The following is a 16,113-nucleotide window of genomic DNA, read 5'->3' on the forward strand; positions in this document are numbered from 1 at the left end:
AGAGTGTTAGCTATTAGTTTAAAAATTCCTATGCCATGCATTGTGCAGAAAGATGCAGACCCTGCCCTATTTGTTTAAGAAATGATCTCTTCGTATGTAGAAGCAAAAATCTTGGTAAATGGTGATGATGCCTATGTGTATCAGATGATGCAGAAGTTTTTTTTAAAGATTGTTCGCTACTTTATTCAGTATCATGTTAAAAGAAAACAGCAGTGACAGCTGATTAAACTATTAAAATTTTCATAATAATTTTTCATAAGACTGGTGACAAATGTACAACATATATTATTCCATTCTTCTTACTTTGTGTTATTTCAAAGTATAATATTGATGCAAAAGACTTTAAAAAATTATTTGGGTTCTCATGTATTAAATTAATCCACCTGTAATTTATAGGAAGGCAGCACAAGAAGTCTCTGACAGCTTTGCTAATTTCCCCTCTTTAGGGAGCCTCTGTAACGTCTCATGCTCCAAGTAGCTGTCCGCACATGATCATATGCACTATAAGAGAAATGGGCTTCTAAACTCAGATTTGGGCTAAGGCTCAGCTTAAAGCTACGCTATCTGTTTTTTGACATCCTTAAAAAAATACTGTGTGATCTTTGTGGAATTTTGTCTGGAACAAATATTAAAACTTTTGAGAAAATTGGTAATATCTATGACTATTTTCAAACTACAGTTGAGAGTCACAGTCAGCAAGTACTGGACACGTATATTGTGCCCTGTACAGGACTCAGAAATTAGACTCAGTTCCTTCCCTGAAATAATTTATCATCTGATTAGGTCAAAGGAACAGGTACAGAAAAGTATCAAAAACAGTCTGTGATAAGTGCTTTGAATGGAAATCCAGGCAGATATCACAGTGAGCGAGCAGTTTCAAAGAAGTCTTCTTGGGACAGGGGCTTGAATGAGTGGGCTTTGAAGGATGACTAGCATGTAACTAAGTTGAAAGGATATTCCAGAAAAAGGAAACAGTGGGCAGAGGAATAGAGGTAGACTGGGATTGTAGCTCTGGCATGGAGGACAGTGAGTGGGGAAAAGGCAAAAATCTGTGACTAAAGCAGAGTCAGAGAATAATGGAAAGTAGGCCTAAGCTCACTGGGGAGGACCTTAAACGCTCATCAGAGAACTTGGACAATATTCTATCAGGTGGCCCTTGAAGGTTGTGGAGCAGGGTGTTTGAAGAGCTGAGTGAATTTGAGGTACTTGGTAGTGAAGTTGAATGCATTAGAAAAGGACTATCGGCATTTCTCTGCCAGAAAACAAGACTATTCAGTATGTAGCTTCTATTCTTTATTTTGAAGCCATATCCTGGGTCTTAAGGATAGGGAAGGCTGCTACATGCTGTAGTGTCACCCCTCTACCACCTTGACAAGGCCTGCTGCTTTAAAGTAGCAATAGTGCATACAGTCCGGTCTCCAGGGAGAATTGACTAGGGTCCGGGCTACCATAAAATTCCAGACTCCACAGCACGTCTGTAACTGAACATAATTATCTCTCTCTCTTCTCCTTCCCCCTGCTCTGGACACCCCTTCCTCATAATCCTGTACTTTCTCTTTAAATTCCCCGACTTGGTTGGTAGAACTGCTTTCCATCCCACTAACTGAACATGAAACCTGGGTAAATCCTTGATGCTACTCCTACTTCTGTGTACATGTAGCCAGTGACATGTGGGCAGATAACTGAATGACAAGGGGCCAGCCTTCTGAAGATCGGTGGCAGAGGTGAGACTGTGCCTTCCCTCTCATAGTACTGTGCTCTGACCAAACGGGCCCAGTGATGTTGAGAGGATCATTTATACAGGAAAGCACTTAAACAGATTAAATAAGGAAATACATTTGCATCATTTTACCCTTGATGCAAGACTGTTTTCACTGATAATATCTTCCAACAAAAAACTGTGCGGTTGTCAGTAAAAAATGGATCTTGGATTCACTGAAGCTCCTCAGAATTCCTTTTTGTTCTTCCTCTTAGTTATTTGGTTGGGGGGGTGGGCACGGAACTTCTCTAACTGAGCCGAAGCCCTCCTGCCTCATTCCCTTGCTTTGGAGATAATTGGATTTGGAATTAACAACACAACCATCTCGTCTTAAAAATTTATATAATTTTATGTATACCTGAAACTGACACAACATTGTAAGTCAACTATACTCCAATAAAAATTTAAAAAAGAAAAAGGTAATGCAAATCATACAATGACCCAAAAATTTATATAATTTTATATCCTATGTAATTTATTAAATGTGTCTTTTAGTAGAGAATGAGTAAGCAGAATTGGGTAAATCCTTGATGGTCTTGGTCTTTTAGTTTTATGTAGTTTATATACTGATTTTAAAAATTAGAAAATTTGTAATCTTATATAAGCTATATAACTGAAAAGATCGACTTATTTTTATAATCTGTATTTGTACAGGTAATTTGACTAGATTGTGCAAAGAAAGAATCGATCACTGGAAGCAAAAGCTTTCTGTTCACCACAGGTGAACAGCTCTTTCCACCAGAAAGGATAAACGTGATTTTCCACCTGGGCTCCTCAGCTGGCTCCTGGTACTTGGTATGGTGGAGAGTACCGTGGTTATGCATGAACGTTGGGTTACAAGCACCCTGGCATCAGAACCTCTGTTAAACATTTTCGCCCACAGCACCTGATGGTGTGCTGCACATGGAAAATACTTGTTGACTCAAGACTGTCTCTCTGCAGAGGTGAGTACCTGAGTTCAGGGACTCTAGCTGCATTTCAGCTACTGGGGCTGCAGTAGCTGGGCAGGGACTGTGGGCTCCTGTGGCTTAATTCTCGTGATCACCCACCATTGACAGTCTCCCTTTCAGAACCCTCCTCTCCTCTCCCCTACTGCCTTGGATACTGATGGCCTCTCTGCTTCCCCCCACTCTGTCTCTCCCAACAATGATTTAGGGCTATTTTTACAGCCTGCTAATTCTCTGAGAATGAGGTGCCTCTTATGGACGGCACTGCCATACTCAATGGCACTGCAAATAGGTTTCTGTTGACATCTCCAAGCCCTCCACGTCATTTTGCCGTGACACTGATTGTGAGGCACCATCTGTTTGTCTTGATGGCTTAATGAATTGAGGGCTCATAAACGTAGCCGACATCTAAATGAGATCCATATCTCAATAAGGACAGGATAATGGTCTCCTTTGCCAGAGATGGATGGACAATTACTTCTATAACTGTGAGAGAAAAATGGATTATGCAGACAGGCACTTCACCCAAATTGGTGGCCCTGAATTACCGTCCCTGTGCTGATGCTTTTGCTCAGGGATAGGAACCCGCCTACCCTGTTTCTGGAAAACCTGGAAAAGAAAGATTATGTGCCTGACCCAAGTTCACTCAGTGAATCAGCAGACAAGTGCTAGCCATCAAAGTCCTTCTGCTACTTTGTTTTATGAGAGTCAGAAGAGTTTCTAGAATGATGAGTATTAAAATAACTGTAGAAAAAGTGACCTCATAACCTTGGCCTGTCGCCTAGTACAGTATGTCTGATTAGAGGGAAGTGACAGGCCATGAGATGGCTAAGCATTAAGTGCCCCGCGCAGATCACGATTTCTCCTGAAATTGGGAGAGTTGTTGCTTAAGGGCAGTTCGCTCTTTCCTTTAGCTGGTATCTGGAATCCTTGTGATCCCTGAGCTATAGTGAGAGAGTGTCCCTGGCCTCCCTCTTACCTGCAAGTATCTTACATCAGAAACAAGCAGCACCACATGCAGCTTACGCAAACAGCCTGCTGTACAACACCAGCACACGCTCAGCGCCTCCCATTCTCTGGGCACACTGCTACGTACTAAATGTACTCAAGTGATCGTTAAAACAGCTCCATCCAATAAATATTATTACCCCCATTTTACACATGAGGAAACTGAGGTTCAGCATGGTTAAGTAACTTGCTTATGTTTCCATGGAAGCAGAGGCAGGATTTGAATCCAGTCCTGTTTAGCTCATACTGTTTCTGGAAGGTTCCATTGCCTCTGTGCTTTCTTTTCCTTGCCTGTGCCTGGTCTTTCTCTTACCTTCCATTTCCCCTGTTAGAATCCTTATCAATCACAACTTTTGTTTTGAAATATGTGTGTGTGTGTGTGTGTGTGTGTGTGTGTGTATACACACATATATATGTACACACACACACACCACATTTTGTTTTTCCATTCATCAATTGATGGACATTTGGATTGTTTCTACTTTTTGGCTATTATGAATAAAATTATTGGGAACAGTCATGTACATGTTTTTTCTGTGGACACATATATAATTTCAATTTTCTTGGGTGTATACCTATACCTAGGTGGATCATATGGTAACTTTTATGTTTAACTTTTTTTTTTTTGGCCATGGCACTTGGCTGTGGGATCTTAGTTCCCTGACAAGGGATTGAACCCACGCCCTAGGCAGTGAAAGCACAGAGTTCTAACCACTGGACCGCCAGGGAATTCCCCCATGTTTAACTTTTTAAGGAACTGGCAAATTGTTTTCCAGAGGAGCAGTACCATTTTACATTCCCAGCAGCAATTAATGAGGGTTTCAATTTCTCCACATCCTCATCCACACATATTATTGTTCATCTTTTTTGATTATAGCTATCCCAGTGGGTGTAAAGAGGTATCTCATTGTGGTTTTGATTTTCATTTCCCTGATGCTAATAATGTTGAGTATGTTTTTATGTGCTCATTGGCCATTTGATGTTTCTTTGGAAAAGTGTCTATCCAGTTTATTGCATGCTTTTATCATATCATAGGGAGCTGAAGACTGTCAAATGATTTTTTCTGCATCTACTGAGATGATCATGTGGTTTTTGTCTTTTATTCTAGTAATATGGTATATTACATTGGTTGATTTTAATATGTTGGGCCAACCTTGCATTCGTGGAAAAAATTCCACTTTATCATGGTGTGTAGTGTATGTTGTTAGATTTGGTTTGCTGGTATTTTGTTGAATTGTTTGTGTGTCTGTGTGTGTGTGTGTGTGTGTGTGTGTGTGTGTGTGACTATATCCACAAGGGATATTGGTCTGCAGTTTTCTTTTCTTGTAATGTCTGTTGGATTTTGGTATCAGAGTAATAATGGTTCCTAGAATGAGTTGGGAAGTGTTCCTTCCTCTTCTGTTTTTTGATAGATTTTGAAAGGATTGGTGGTAGTTCTTTAAATGTTTGGGAGAAGTCGCCAGTGAAGCCATCGGATCATGGGCTTTTCTTTGTGGGAAGTTTTTTGATTACTAATTCAATCCTTTATTATAGGTCTATTCAGACTTTTTGTTTCCTTCTAAGACAGTTTTGGTAGTTTGTATTTTTCTATAAATTTGTCCATTTCTTCTAAATTATCTAATTTGTTGGCATACAGTTGTTCATAGTATTCCCTTACAATCTTTATTCCTTTCTTAATCCCTCTTTTATTCCCGATTTTAGTGATTTGAGTCTTCTCCCTTTTATTCCTTCTTCCTATTTTTTTCAGTTTTGTCAATTTTGTTGATCTTTTCAAAGAACAACTTAAAAAATTTTTTTTTCTCTGTTGTATTTTTGTTCTCTCTTTCATTTATTTCTGCTCTAGTATTTGTTTTGTCTTTCCTTATGCTTGCTTTGAGTTTAGTTTGCTCTACTTTTTCTAGGGTCTTAAGGTGGAAGGTTAATTCCTTTATTTGAGGTCTTTTTTCTTTTTTAACATAGGCATTTACAGCTATACATTTCCTTCTAAGCATTGCTTTCACTGTATCCTATAAGTTTTTTGTATTTTGTTTTTGGTTTCTTTCATCTCAAAGTATTTTATAGTTTCCCTTGTGATTTCTTCTTTGACTTATTGGTTACTTAGGAGTATGTTGTTTAGTTTCCACATAGTTGTGAATCCCCTAAATTTCCTTCTGTTGTTGATTTAATTTAATTCCATTGTGGTCAGAGAACATACTTTGTACGATTTCAGTTCTTTTAAATTTATTGAGACTTGTTTTACGGCCTAACATATGGTCTATCCTGACGAATGCTCCATGTGCACTTGAGAAGAATGTGTATCCTGCTATCATTGAGTGGAGTGTTCTATCCAAGTTTTTAGGTATTCACTTTCACCTGGTAAAACACTGTTCATCCTTTGAGTCCCAGGTCCAAAGGATTTCATCTGTCAAGTCTTTCTTCATCTATCTCACCAGCAAAAATGTACAATTTCCTCATTTGAACTTCTGTCACCCATAACTATGATATATAGATATGCCAACACCCATAACTGTGATATAGCCTTTATTACAAGTCAGTCTTTCTACACGCTGATGTTATGGGTTTCTTTTGTGCAGGGACCAAATCTTAACTGTATCTCCATATCCCTGAATATGGAGTATTCATTAGTATTCATTAGTGACTTTAAAGCATGCCATTAAAAGGATGAGAGAATTTGGGGGTTATTGAATACCTTTTAAATATTGAACCCTAGGCTGTGTACTGTAGAGAGTAGAACAGGAAAAGAAAGGCGGAGCACTCTGCCTCTGGGGAACCTACAGCTTAGTTAAGAAGACAGTATATCTACACGAGAAACACAGGATCTTTAACACAGGATCTGACCAAGTGCCAATACAAGGGCTCTAGGAGTTGGGCTTGTCCACTTTGTGGACAAGTGCCAATACAAGGGCTCTAGGAGTTGGGCTTGTCCACTTTGTCTCTGTCTCTCTCTCTGCATGGGAAAGAGACTTACAGAGCTGTGAGGTTGGAACAACCCTCAGGACTCCTGATTCCCAGCTGTCAATCAGTGTGGAATCCTCTGGCAGCTGATCACCCAGCTTCCGCTTGGACACCCTCACCCACGGGGAGAAGGCCCACTAAGGACTTGATGATGGTTGTTTGCCAATTTTGGGTGGCAAGGGGGAATTGAATTGCTTTTTAGCTACCAAACACCCTTCAATCGTCCCCATAAAAGAAACTATAAGCCTGAAAGAATATGTGTAAAGTCAATAAGGAAGGGAAAGAGCTCTAGTCAGAAGCTTTAATCTCAGTGGGATAGGTCACAGGATACTTAAATTACATTTTGACGTCAGGGAAAGAAAATCAGATCAAGTTCATCCTGAGAAGGGTCACTTCTGGTGGAACCAAAATAAATTATTTTCTGAGGCCTATTATTTTCCCAGAGCCCACCTATATATGAATGTTCTGGGAAGGTCTGAGGCTACGAGATTTGGAGAGGTGAATTCATCCCACAGACCAGTTATATATTGTTTTCTGTCTAATTTAGGATTAAAGACCAATGATTTCAGGGGCTAATTAGGGTATTTCTGGAGTCGTCTTGTCAGGAATACAGTGTAGTAAGGAAGGTTTTCAAGCCAGAATGTAAACTGTTTTCTCCAGAAACCTCTGAAAATAGAATTATATTAGAAAATAAAATTATATTATGAAATACCTACAATTTTGGTGGTGTACACTAAGTAAAACAGGAGGATGATATAAGGGCCGGCCCATAGTTGCGTGTAATAGTTGACCAAATGAGTAATATCTTTGTTACAGTCTTCATGGTCCCATTTATGACAGCTAGTCGGAACACTGCTGGGCAGAGCACTCCTGGGGGAGGGGAACATCAAGCCACCTGATATTGGAGAATTACAGAAGGAACAGAGCCGGTCTGGGGAATAACAGACTTGAGCAGGGTGGAAGAATGGGCAAGCTTTGGGTGGACAGAACGAGAGAAGAGATGAGGGTTGGTGAGAGGGCCACAGAGGTTGGATGTATAAGACATGTTATTTGACCAGTGCAGAGTACCTAGGAGGCTGTAAACCTGGGCTTTGGTAGAGGCAAGGCACAGCAAAATTGCTATCTTCGTGTCCACATAGGTGTGTCAGGAGTCTTACAGCTTTTGAACTAGATTAGCTTACTACGTGCACGTAAGTCATCCATGTGACTGTGCTCTAGGCAATAGCACCTATTGAGTTGATGACTAAGGCTTTCTGTCTATGACTTACCAGAAATTCTCTTCCCAAGGAGGTCAGGGGAGAAAATGGGAGTGGTGAGCCAGGAGTAATGGGCAATTCTGGGTGGGCCAGAGTGAGTCACCTTCCCCAATGCTAATACCAGAAGATCAGGCCAAGGGCTTTTGTCTCTGCTGTTTATTCTCTTCACCTTTTCCCCAGATCCTAGCTCTGTCAGCTCTTTCATCCTTTGACTTTTCTGATAGGGCCCTGGAGTTGAAACAGCTCTAACTTTACAGATAAAGGCCCTGAAGCCCAGAGAGGGCTTATTCCTACAAAACACCAATTTCAGAGTTGGAACTAGAAAGACCTCTTGACTACCAGCCCCTCTGCACTTTGTCCTTTCACCACGTGGCTTTCCTCTTTGAGTCATCTCCCCATTGTGTCAACTGAGAGGCAAAAGGGATACAGAACAGGACATGGCAGAAACTTGAAGTGGTGTCCCTCAACCATAAGGTGCCCCAGGGAACATAAGGAGAGGCAGGAGGAGTCTGGGGCAGAGGCCCATCTGCCATGACCCTATTCTCCCTTCGTTTCTTCTGCAATGTAGTCCCTACAAGTGACAACATCTTGCTTTGAAATTTTGTCTGTGACTCGGCCACCCCTGACGATTTGGCATAGTCAACAGGATATAGAGCAACACAGCAGAAGAGCAGAGGTATGATGTAGGATGAAGCAGCAGGTGCCCAGCTCATGAGATCCCTCCTCCCTTGCCTTCCACTCCTGGTGATGCTGTACCTAAGGTCTGTCCCTGGCCTGGTTTACTTTTCAGAAAGGTTTTGTAGCTTCCGGCAAGCATCATAAATGAAACCTGTTGGTCTATCTGTTCGACCTCTGTTGTAGCCCTCTCCTCTCAGACCCCTCAAAATCAGGTGTACTCTCTTTCCCCTTAGGTTAGATAAATGTTCTATGGATGCTGCTGTCTGGGTCAGGAAGGAAACTCCAGCATCTCTCTAGTCAGTTACTTTAAAACATTTTGGTCCCTTTTTTGTATAATTTGGAATTGGTTATACCAGACATGGCCCAGAAGTTCCAAGACTGATCCTGGGACCATAATTTCCTCAAATGTTTAAGGCAAAACAAACAAACTCTCATCATTGCCAGACTGAGTCAGAGATCTGTGAGAAAACAAGGAAATTTCCATGCAGTAGAAGTGGCAAAACCTCATTAAGGCTATTGGTGAAATTCTTTTCTGGGAAGTCTTTTATGTACCTGTAAAAAGCCCTTGATAGCAAAAGATCAAGCCCTCCTACCTTTAGAGGTGTCCCAGTTGTCACTTAATTCCTCCTTATTCCAAATCCACCCTTCATTGCTTTGCCTGTGACATTAGAACATTTCTTCCTGTCAGCAGGCTCAGGGTAAAGTCTATCAGTAGGGGGTGCTGGAGGGCAAATTTCATCCACATGAGTGGGTGGTTTCTTTAGCTTCTGCCTGCTAATACTCCAGTTGTGGGGCAGTCCTGCTTGCCAGTCAAGGCCCAAATATTGAAAATATTGTCAAGATGTAATCAATATTAAATTATTAATGAGATATTTACATTCTTTCATTGTGCTAAGTCTTTGAAATCTAGTGTGTGCTTTATACTTGCACCACTTCTCAATCTGGACATTCATGTGCTCAATAGCCGCATGTGGCCAGTGGCTACTGTATTGGACAGCACACCTCTAGAACATGGTTTACCCACACATACTTAATGGGAGTGACACTTTCGGAGACAGTTTAAAAAAGAAACTGCATAAAAAATCTTAGACTTTATTCCGTAGCTTTATTGATCATATTAATATGGTATTTTTAAACCATTTTCTTGTATTAGAATGAATATACTAGTGACTGTGTGTATTATTTTAGGAATCAAGAGTTTCAGTATAAAAGAAAAGGAAGTACAATCACAGAATCAAGAATTTAAGTAGAAACACTGTTGAGCATTACTGTTGAGTTTGCTACTCAATCATGTTATTAATGAACCTGTACGTTCTGCCCTTGAATCAGAAGAAAACCATGTGAAATATCCAAAATCCAGGACTTCCCTGGCAGTCCAGTGGTTAGGACTCCACGCTCCCACTACAGGGGCCACAGGTTTGATCCCTGGTTGGGGAACTAAGATCCCGCATGCTACCTGGCACGGCCAAAAAAACACACATATATATGTATATATATAAAATATCCAAAATCCAATTGGATCTAATTTTAAAGATCCTCAAGAGTTACATAATCCTATGAATATGAAAGAATGCACAGTTCCATCAGGTCTTCAAGTTCAAGGGTCTCTAGAGATATTTATGTAAAGGTATTTACATATCTTAACATATATACATTTATGTATCTTAAGATTTTGAAACTGAGTCAAAAAATCAACATGGCTAAGAGCTGTGGACTTTTAGGGAGAAAAATGTGTAACATAAAACTTGAACCCAGGGAAGTGGACTAGATGATCACTCCCCTATTTATGTATTTAGGTATATATTTATGTATTAACTTTTTCTTTTATTTATTTATTAATTAATTTTAGGCTGCATTGGGTCTTCGTTGCTGTGCCCGGGCTTTCTCTAGTTGCAGCACATGGGAGCTACTCTTCATTGTGGTGTGCGGGCTCAGTAGTTGTGGCTCGTAGGCTCTAGAGCGCAGGCTCAGTAGTTGTGGCGCACGGGCGTAGTTGCTCCGCGGCATGTGGGATCTTCCCGGACCAGGGCTCAAACCTGTGTCCCCTGCGTTGGCAGGCAGATTCTTAACAACTGCGCCACCAGGGAAGTCCCAACGTTTTCTTTTTTTTCCTAGGGTATTTTAAAGAAAATCCAAGATATTGTATATTATATTTATATTATATTATGTTATATTATATTATATTATATTATTTCACCCAGTTATTACCACTTTGACATTTTGGAGTCATTAACATAATCATATATAGAGTTTAGTGTTGCCCATGGGTTCTCAATAAGATTCTCAGCCTCCCAGCCCAACAGTCTGCTAGCAGACACTGGTATAGTAACTTCCTTCCTTAGGTGGGTAAACATCTTTTAACCTGGGACGCTTCAGAATAAAGCATTGAAATATTTAAGGGAAGAGACCCATTAGCATTAATATTTTTTGTGTGTGAAGTAAGTGGCTTTACATATTTGATGCTTTATATATTTGTCACAGTAAGGGTGGGTTTGGTCTGGTAGAATGACAGCTTTGTAACTGGTTTGAAATGTTTGAGCAATATACATTTTTCTAAGGTGAAATCTTACTAAATTATTCTTAATATTGAGACATTTGAGAGACCTTTAGATTCCTAACGTTTAAAGTTTAGTGTATTGGATTTATAAGTATGAATTTCTCCCCAGGAAACCTTTGTTTATGATTTAAAGCAGTTGAAGTACATAAAGGGAAATGCTTGAGATGAAGCAGGCCATTGTGTGAATACATTTATAAGCTCCCTGTTCTGATCTCTGGCCCCTTGTCACTTTCCAATGTAAGAACCACCGAAGAGCCTCTACATGGGGCTCTGATACAGAAAAGGCTGACCACACACTAGCAGGTTCCTATCCTGTGCTACCTATTTACAGCCTCCACCAAGATGGGCAACCTGTGGTCGCAAGTCCGTCCTTCTCCTCCCTGCCTATCAAATGAAGAGCATGATAGAATAAAAAATGCTAGGTTTGACTTGGGTTTTCCAATTTACTGGTTTTTTTCTTATGTACACTGCCTTTCATCTGTCACTGGTATTGGGGGAAAGCACCCAAAAAAGATGATCCAGTCGTTAGGAGTTGTCCACTGGATCTGAGTTGTTAGGCTTATTATCTGGGTAGTGTGAGGCGACCCCTAGTGGAAGGCAGATGTTACCACAGTCAGAAGAATTCGAAAAATGCATTCCTGTCTGGGAAAAGATAGACTTGTATCTTAACTCAGACTAATGTTCTCATTTTATGGGACAACTTTTCAAACGTGTATACATTACAAACCACACATCCCTTCCAACTTCCAAAGCTCTGGTGAGCTAGAAGCAAAATTATGGCACTAAGCAAAACTAAATAAAACAGCAACAAGGGGGCTTTACATGGCCTGAAACCCTTCCAAGATCAAGATGAACTCTGACGCTGCAGTTCTTCAATCTACCAGATCTCGAGACTCAAGCCATATCAACATTGTTACCTAGCTGGTTTTCCAGTAGTGTCACTCCAACCCTGAGAGCTTTCTTACTTGTCTTTTGCATTCTTTTTGTCAAGTACTCAGTTATGTCGTGGGTTCCTTTGCAGCCCAGGCCACTCTAGAATCCATATAGCACACATGTTCCAGCAGGATACAGGGTCTGTGAAAAAGAATTTCAATAAAGAACCTAGATGGAAAGAGCCCTATGATGTTCTCTTGGCCATGCCTATGGCTCTGTGAGGCTGTAGACCATCCTCAAGGGTGCAAGGGTGACCAGCCACAACTACATCAAAACTAATAGCAAACAAGGTAAATCTGGATACAATTCATAGAGACCACCAAGGCCCTGGGAAGCTTTAGCCTAGAAAGAAAAGGGGGTTACTTTGTGGCATTCAGGATGCACTGAGTGAAGACCACAAAGTGTGGGACTGTGTGGAGATGCCAGATAAATACGATACCCTCAGGTCCAGTGTGTGAAAGAGAAGACTGCCGGGCTAGTACTGTAGGATTCTTAAGTCCTCACCTTGCTTGCCACCATAGTTTACTGCTGCATATCAGGAGGGTCCCTCTTCCCTGCCCCTTTCCATCATAGCTTCTCCTTCAAATGTCTTTTTCAGTGGTGACCCATGACCACCCGGTAGCTGGTGCACAACAGACTTTAGCATTGTCTCTAAAGTTCTCTGATTGCTGCTTATTCCACCTTTGGGACACAGTGTGCTAAATGCTATAAAAATTTTCCTCACCTAAAGGCATGGATCCTCCCTGACATAGCATGTTTGCTGGTTAGCTACTTCGTAATATAGAGAACTACTCACCTATAGGAACATTTGGTTTTATGTCCTTTTTCTAGTGCTAATCCTTGGAACTGGTTTTTTTTTTAACTTGCAAGGCCCATTGTAAAACCTGTGGGAATTCTAGAACAAGGCGTCATGCAACTAATGCCATTGGGGCTTCACAAACCAAGTTTTTTGCCTCTGTAAAGGAAGAATAAAATAGCTTATGAACTTTAACTGTGGCTCAAGGTAGATAGAAAAAAATAACCTCTAAAATTAAAGAAGTATCCCAGGTTCTTCACTCCATAAGAGGAATAATACTTCTATTGGTTCAGGTAGATCGTGGACATTGGTGGACAATTGTTAAAAGTTATTCATTACAAATTATCCTGGGACTTCCCTGCTGGCGCAGTGGTTAAGAATCCGCCTGCCAATGCAGGGGACATGGGTTGGATTCCTGATCTGGGAAGATCCCACATGCCCCAGAGCAACTAAGCCCATGCGCCACAACTACTGAGCCTGCATGCTGCAACTACTGAGCCCGTGTGCTGCAACTACTGAAGCCCGCGTGCCTAGAGCCTGTGCTCTGCAATGAGAAGCCACCACAATGAGAAGCCCGTGCACCGCAGCGAAGAGTAGCCCCCACTTGCCGCAACTAGAGAAAGCCCACGCGCAGCAACGAAGACCCAACGCAGCCAAAAACTGAAAAAAAAAAAATGAATTATCCTGATTGCAAGATGAACTTTCTATGTATTTGTTATGCTACTTAGGGTTTGCTTGTCATGTTACATTAAACAAGTCTCCCTCCCAACTCTTAACTTTTTGAAAGGCCAAACAGATGGTTCTCTGAGGAGCAGAGAAACAAAGCCAAGACTGTGAAATTATTTATAGCCCGAAATGGCATATTTGTAGGCTACCAAATATGTACTATATGTAGATGGTACATCTGTCAAAGGGAGGATACAGGGAGGAAAGCAGCCCCCATCATCCCTAGAACTTCATGCCATTTCTTCTGAAAGCTAAACCCTGGATTAGCCGAAATCCTTAACTTTTGACTCTCTGCACAGAAACTATGGCCCTCCTTATATATCTTCAGTGTTTTACTGGATATAAACTCTGACCTCTTTCAATATGTCCATTATCAGAACCCCCTTTCAAATAATACCTTCTGAAGTTTTGGTAATATAGGTTCATTAATCACAGGCCTAAATGTAAAACCTGAAATTATAAAATTTCTAGAAGAAAGCATAGGAGGAAATCTTTGTGACCTGAGGGTAAGCAAAGATTTCTTAGTTAAGACACGAAAAGCACAACCCATAAAAGAAAAAAATTGTTTGTACTCCACTAAAATTAAGAACTACTGCTCTTCAAAAGACACTGTTACAATAATGAAAACACAAGTCACAAACTAGGAGAAAATATTTGCAAACCATATACCTGATAAAGAACTTATATCCAAGATAAACAGAGAGCCCTCTATACTCAGTAGTAAGAAAACAGCCTGTTTTTTTTTAATGGACAAAAGATTTGAAAAGACACTTCACCAAAGAAGACATATGGATGGTAAGTTGGCATCCGTATATATTCAATGTCATTAGTTCTTAAGGAAATGCAAATAAATACCACAATGAAATACTACTTCACACTTCGTAGGATGACTAAAAGTAAAGACTGACCAATCCAAGTACTTAGGGGATTGTGGAGCAATTGGAACTCACATATTTTGCTGGTGGAGATGCAAAATGGTGCAGCCACCTTGGAAAACGATTTGCCTGGTTCCTTACACCGGTAAACATATACTTACCATACAACCTAGCTGTTTCTTTCCTAGTTTTTACCCAAGAGAATTGAAAACCTATATTCACCCCCAAAACCTGCATATGAATGTTTAAAGCAGCTTTATTTGTAATCACAGAAAACTGGGAACAAACCAAATGTCCCTCAGCTGCAGAGTGGATAGACAAACTGGCATGCTGAATGGAATGGAATTTGGTACAGTCACTTTGAAAAACTATTTGGCAGTATTCACCCAAGACAAACATATTCCCCAGCAATTGCACTCCTAGAGACACCCATAAGAAATGAGTAATATTTGCCAAAAGGCTTATACAAGGATGTTCATAGCAGTACTACTTGTAGTAATGGTGTAATAAAGAATCTGATTCTATTTTTTTTTAGTACCTTATTTTACTTTATTATTTATTTATTTTTTTATGGCTGTGTTGGGTCTTGGTTGCTGTGCGCGGGCTTTCTCTAGTTGTGGCGAGCGGGGGCTACTCTTTGTTGCTGTGCACGGGCTTCTCACTGTGGTGGCTTCTCGTTGCAGAGCACGGGCTCTAGGCGAGCGGGCTTCAGTAGTTGTGGCTCACGGACTTCAGTAGTTGTGGATCGCGGGCTCTAGAGCACAGGCTCAGTTAGTTGTGGCACACGGGCTTAGTTGCTCCACGGCATGTGGGATCTTCCCAGACCAGGGCTCGAACCCGTATCCCCTGTATTGGCAGGCGGATTCTTAACCACTGCACCACCAGGGAAGCCCTCTGATTCTATTTTTGATGTTTGATCATGATAGCCTGCAAGCCCCATCACTTCCCTTTTCCTTTTTTTGCCCCGCTCCTGGACATGCCAATAAGAAAGCCCGGGTACTTGCTTCCTTGACATGAGTAGGATATTAAGACCACTCAAACTTCAGCCAGTGGGAGAGGGAGTCTTCTCCCCAACCACTGTAAAAACTAGAGCCACTTGCCCCTTCTGCTTAAGCCAAGCAGGCTGGTTTGAATGTGGGCCTTGCTCTCCCCAGAAAGCTTTGCTACGTGACTAATCTTTCACATCCTCTTGTGAGTGTATTGTATCACTAGTCTCCAGCTCCAAACCAATTTTGGATGGGTGGAGGCATGGATACCATCCTCCAGGGAGCAACCACAAAGCAAACCCTAAACTGGACTCTATTCAGATGCTGACTCAACAATAAACAGACAAATAAATTATTGAATATTCACCCAATGGAACCTATAGGGCAATGAGAATAAATGAACTACAGTGACATGTACTCTCACAAACAAACATAATGTTGAGCAAAAGAAATCAAACACAAAAGAATATGTGCAATATGTGTATGTTTAAATAAAGTTTAAAAACAGGCAAAGCTAATCTATGGTATTAAAAGTCAGGATAGTCACCACCATTCCAAGAGTAGTGGGTTACTGGAAAGGAGCACAGAGGGGGCACTCTTCTGCACGTCAGGCTCAATTAGGGTGGTTGGGGGCGGG

Source organism: Phocoena sinus, chromosome 11, assembly GCF_008692025.1.
Source record: "Phocoena sinus isolate mPhoSin1 chromosome 11, mPhoSin1.pri, whole genome shotgun sequence".
NCBI lineage: Eukaryota > Metazoa > Chordata > Mammalia > Artiodactyla > Phocoenidae > Phocoena > Phocoena sinus.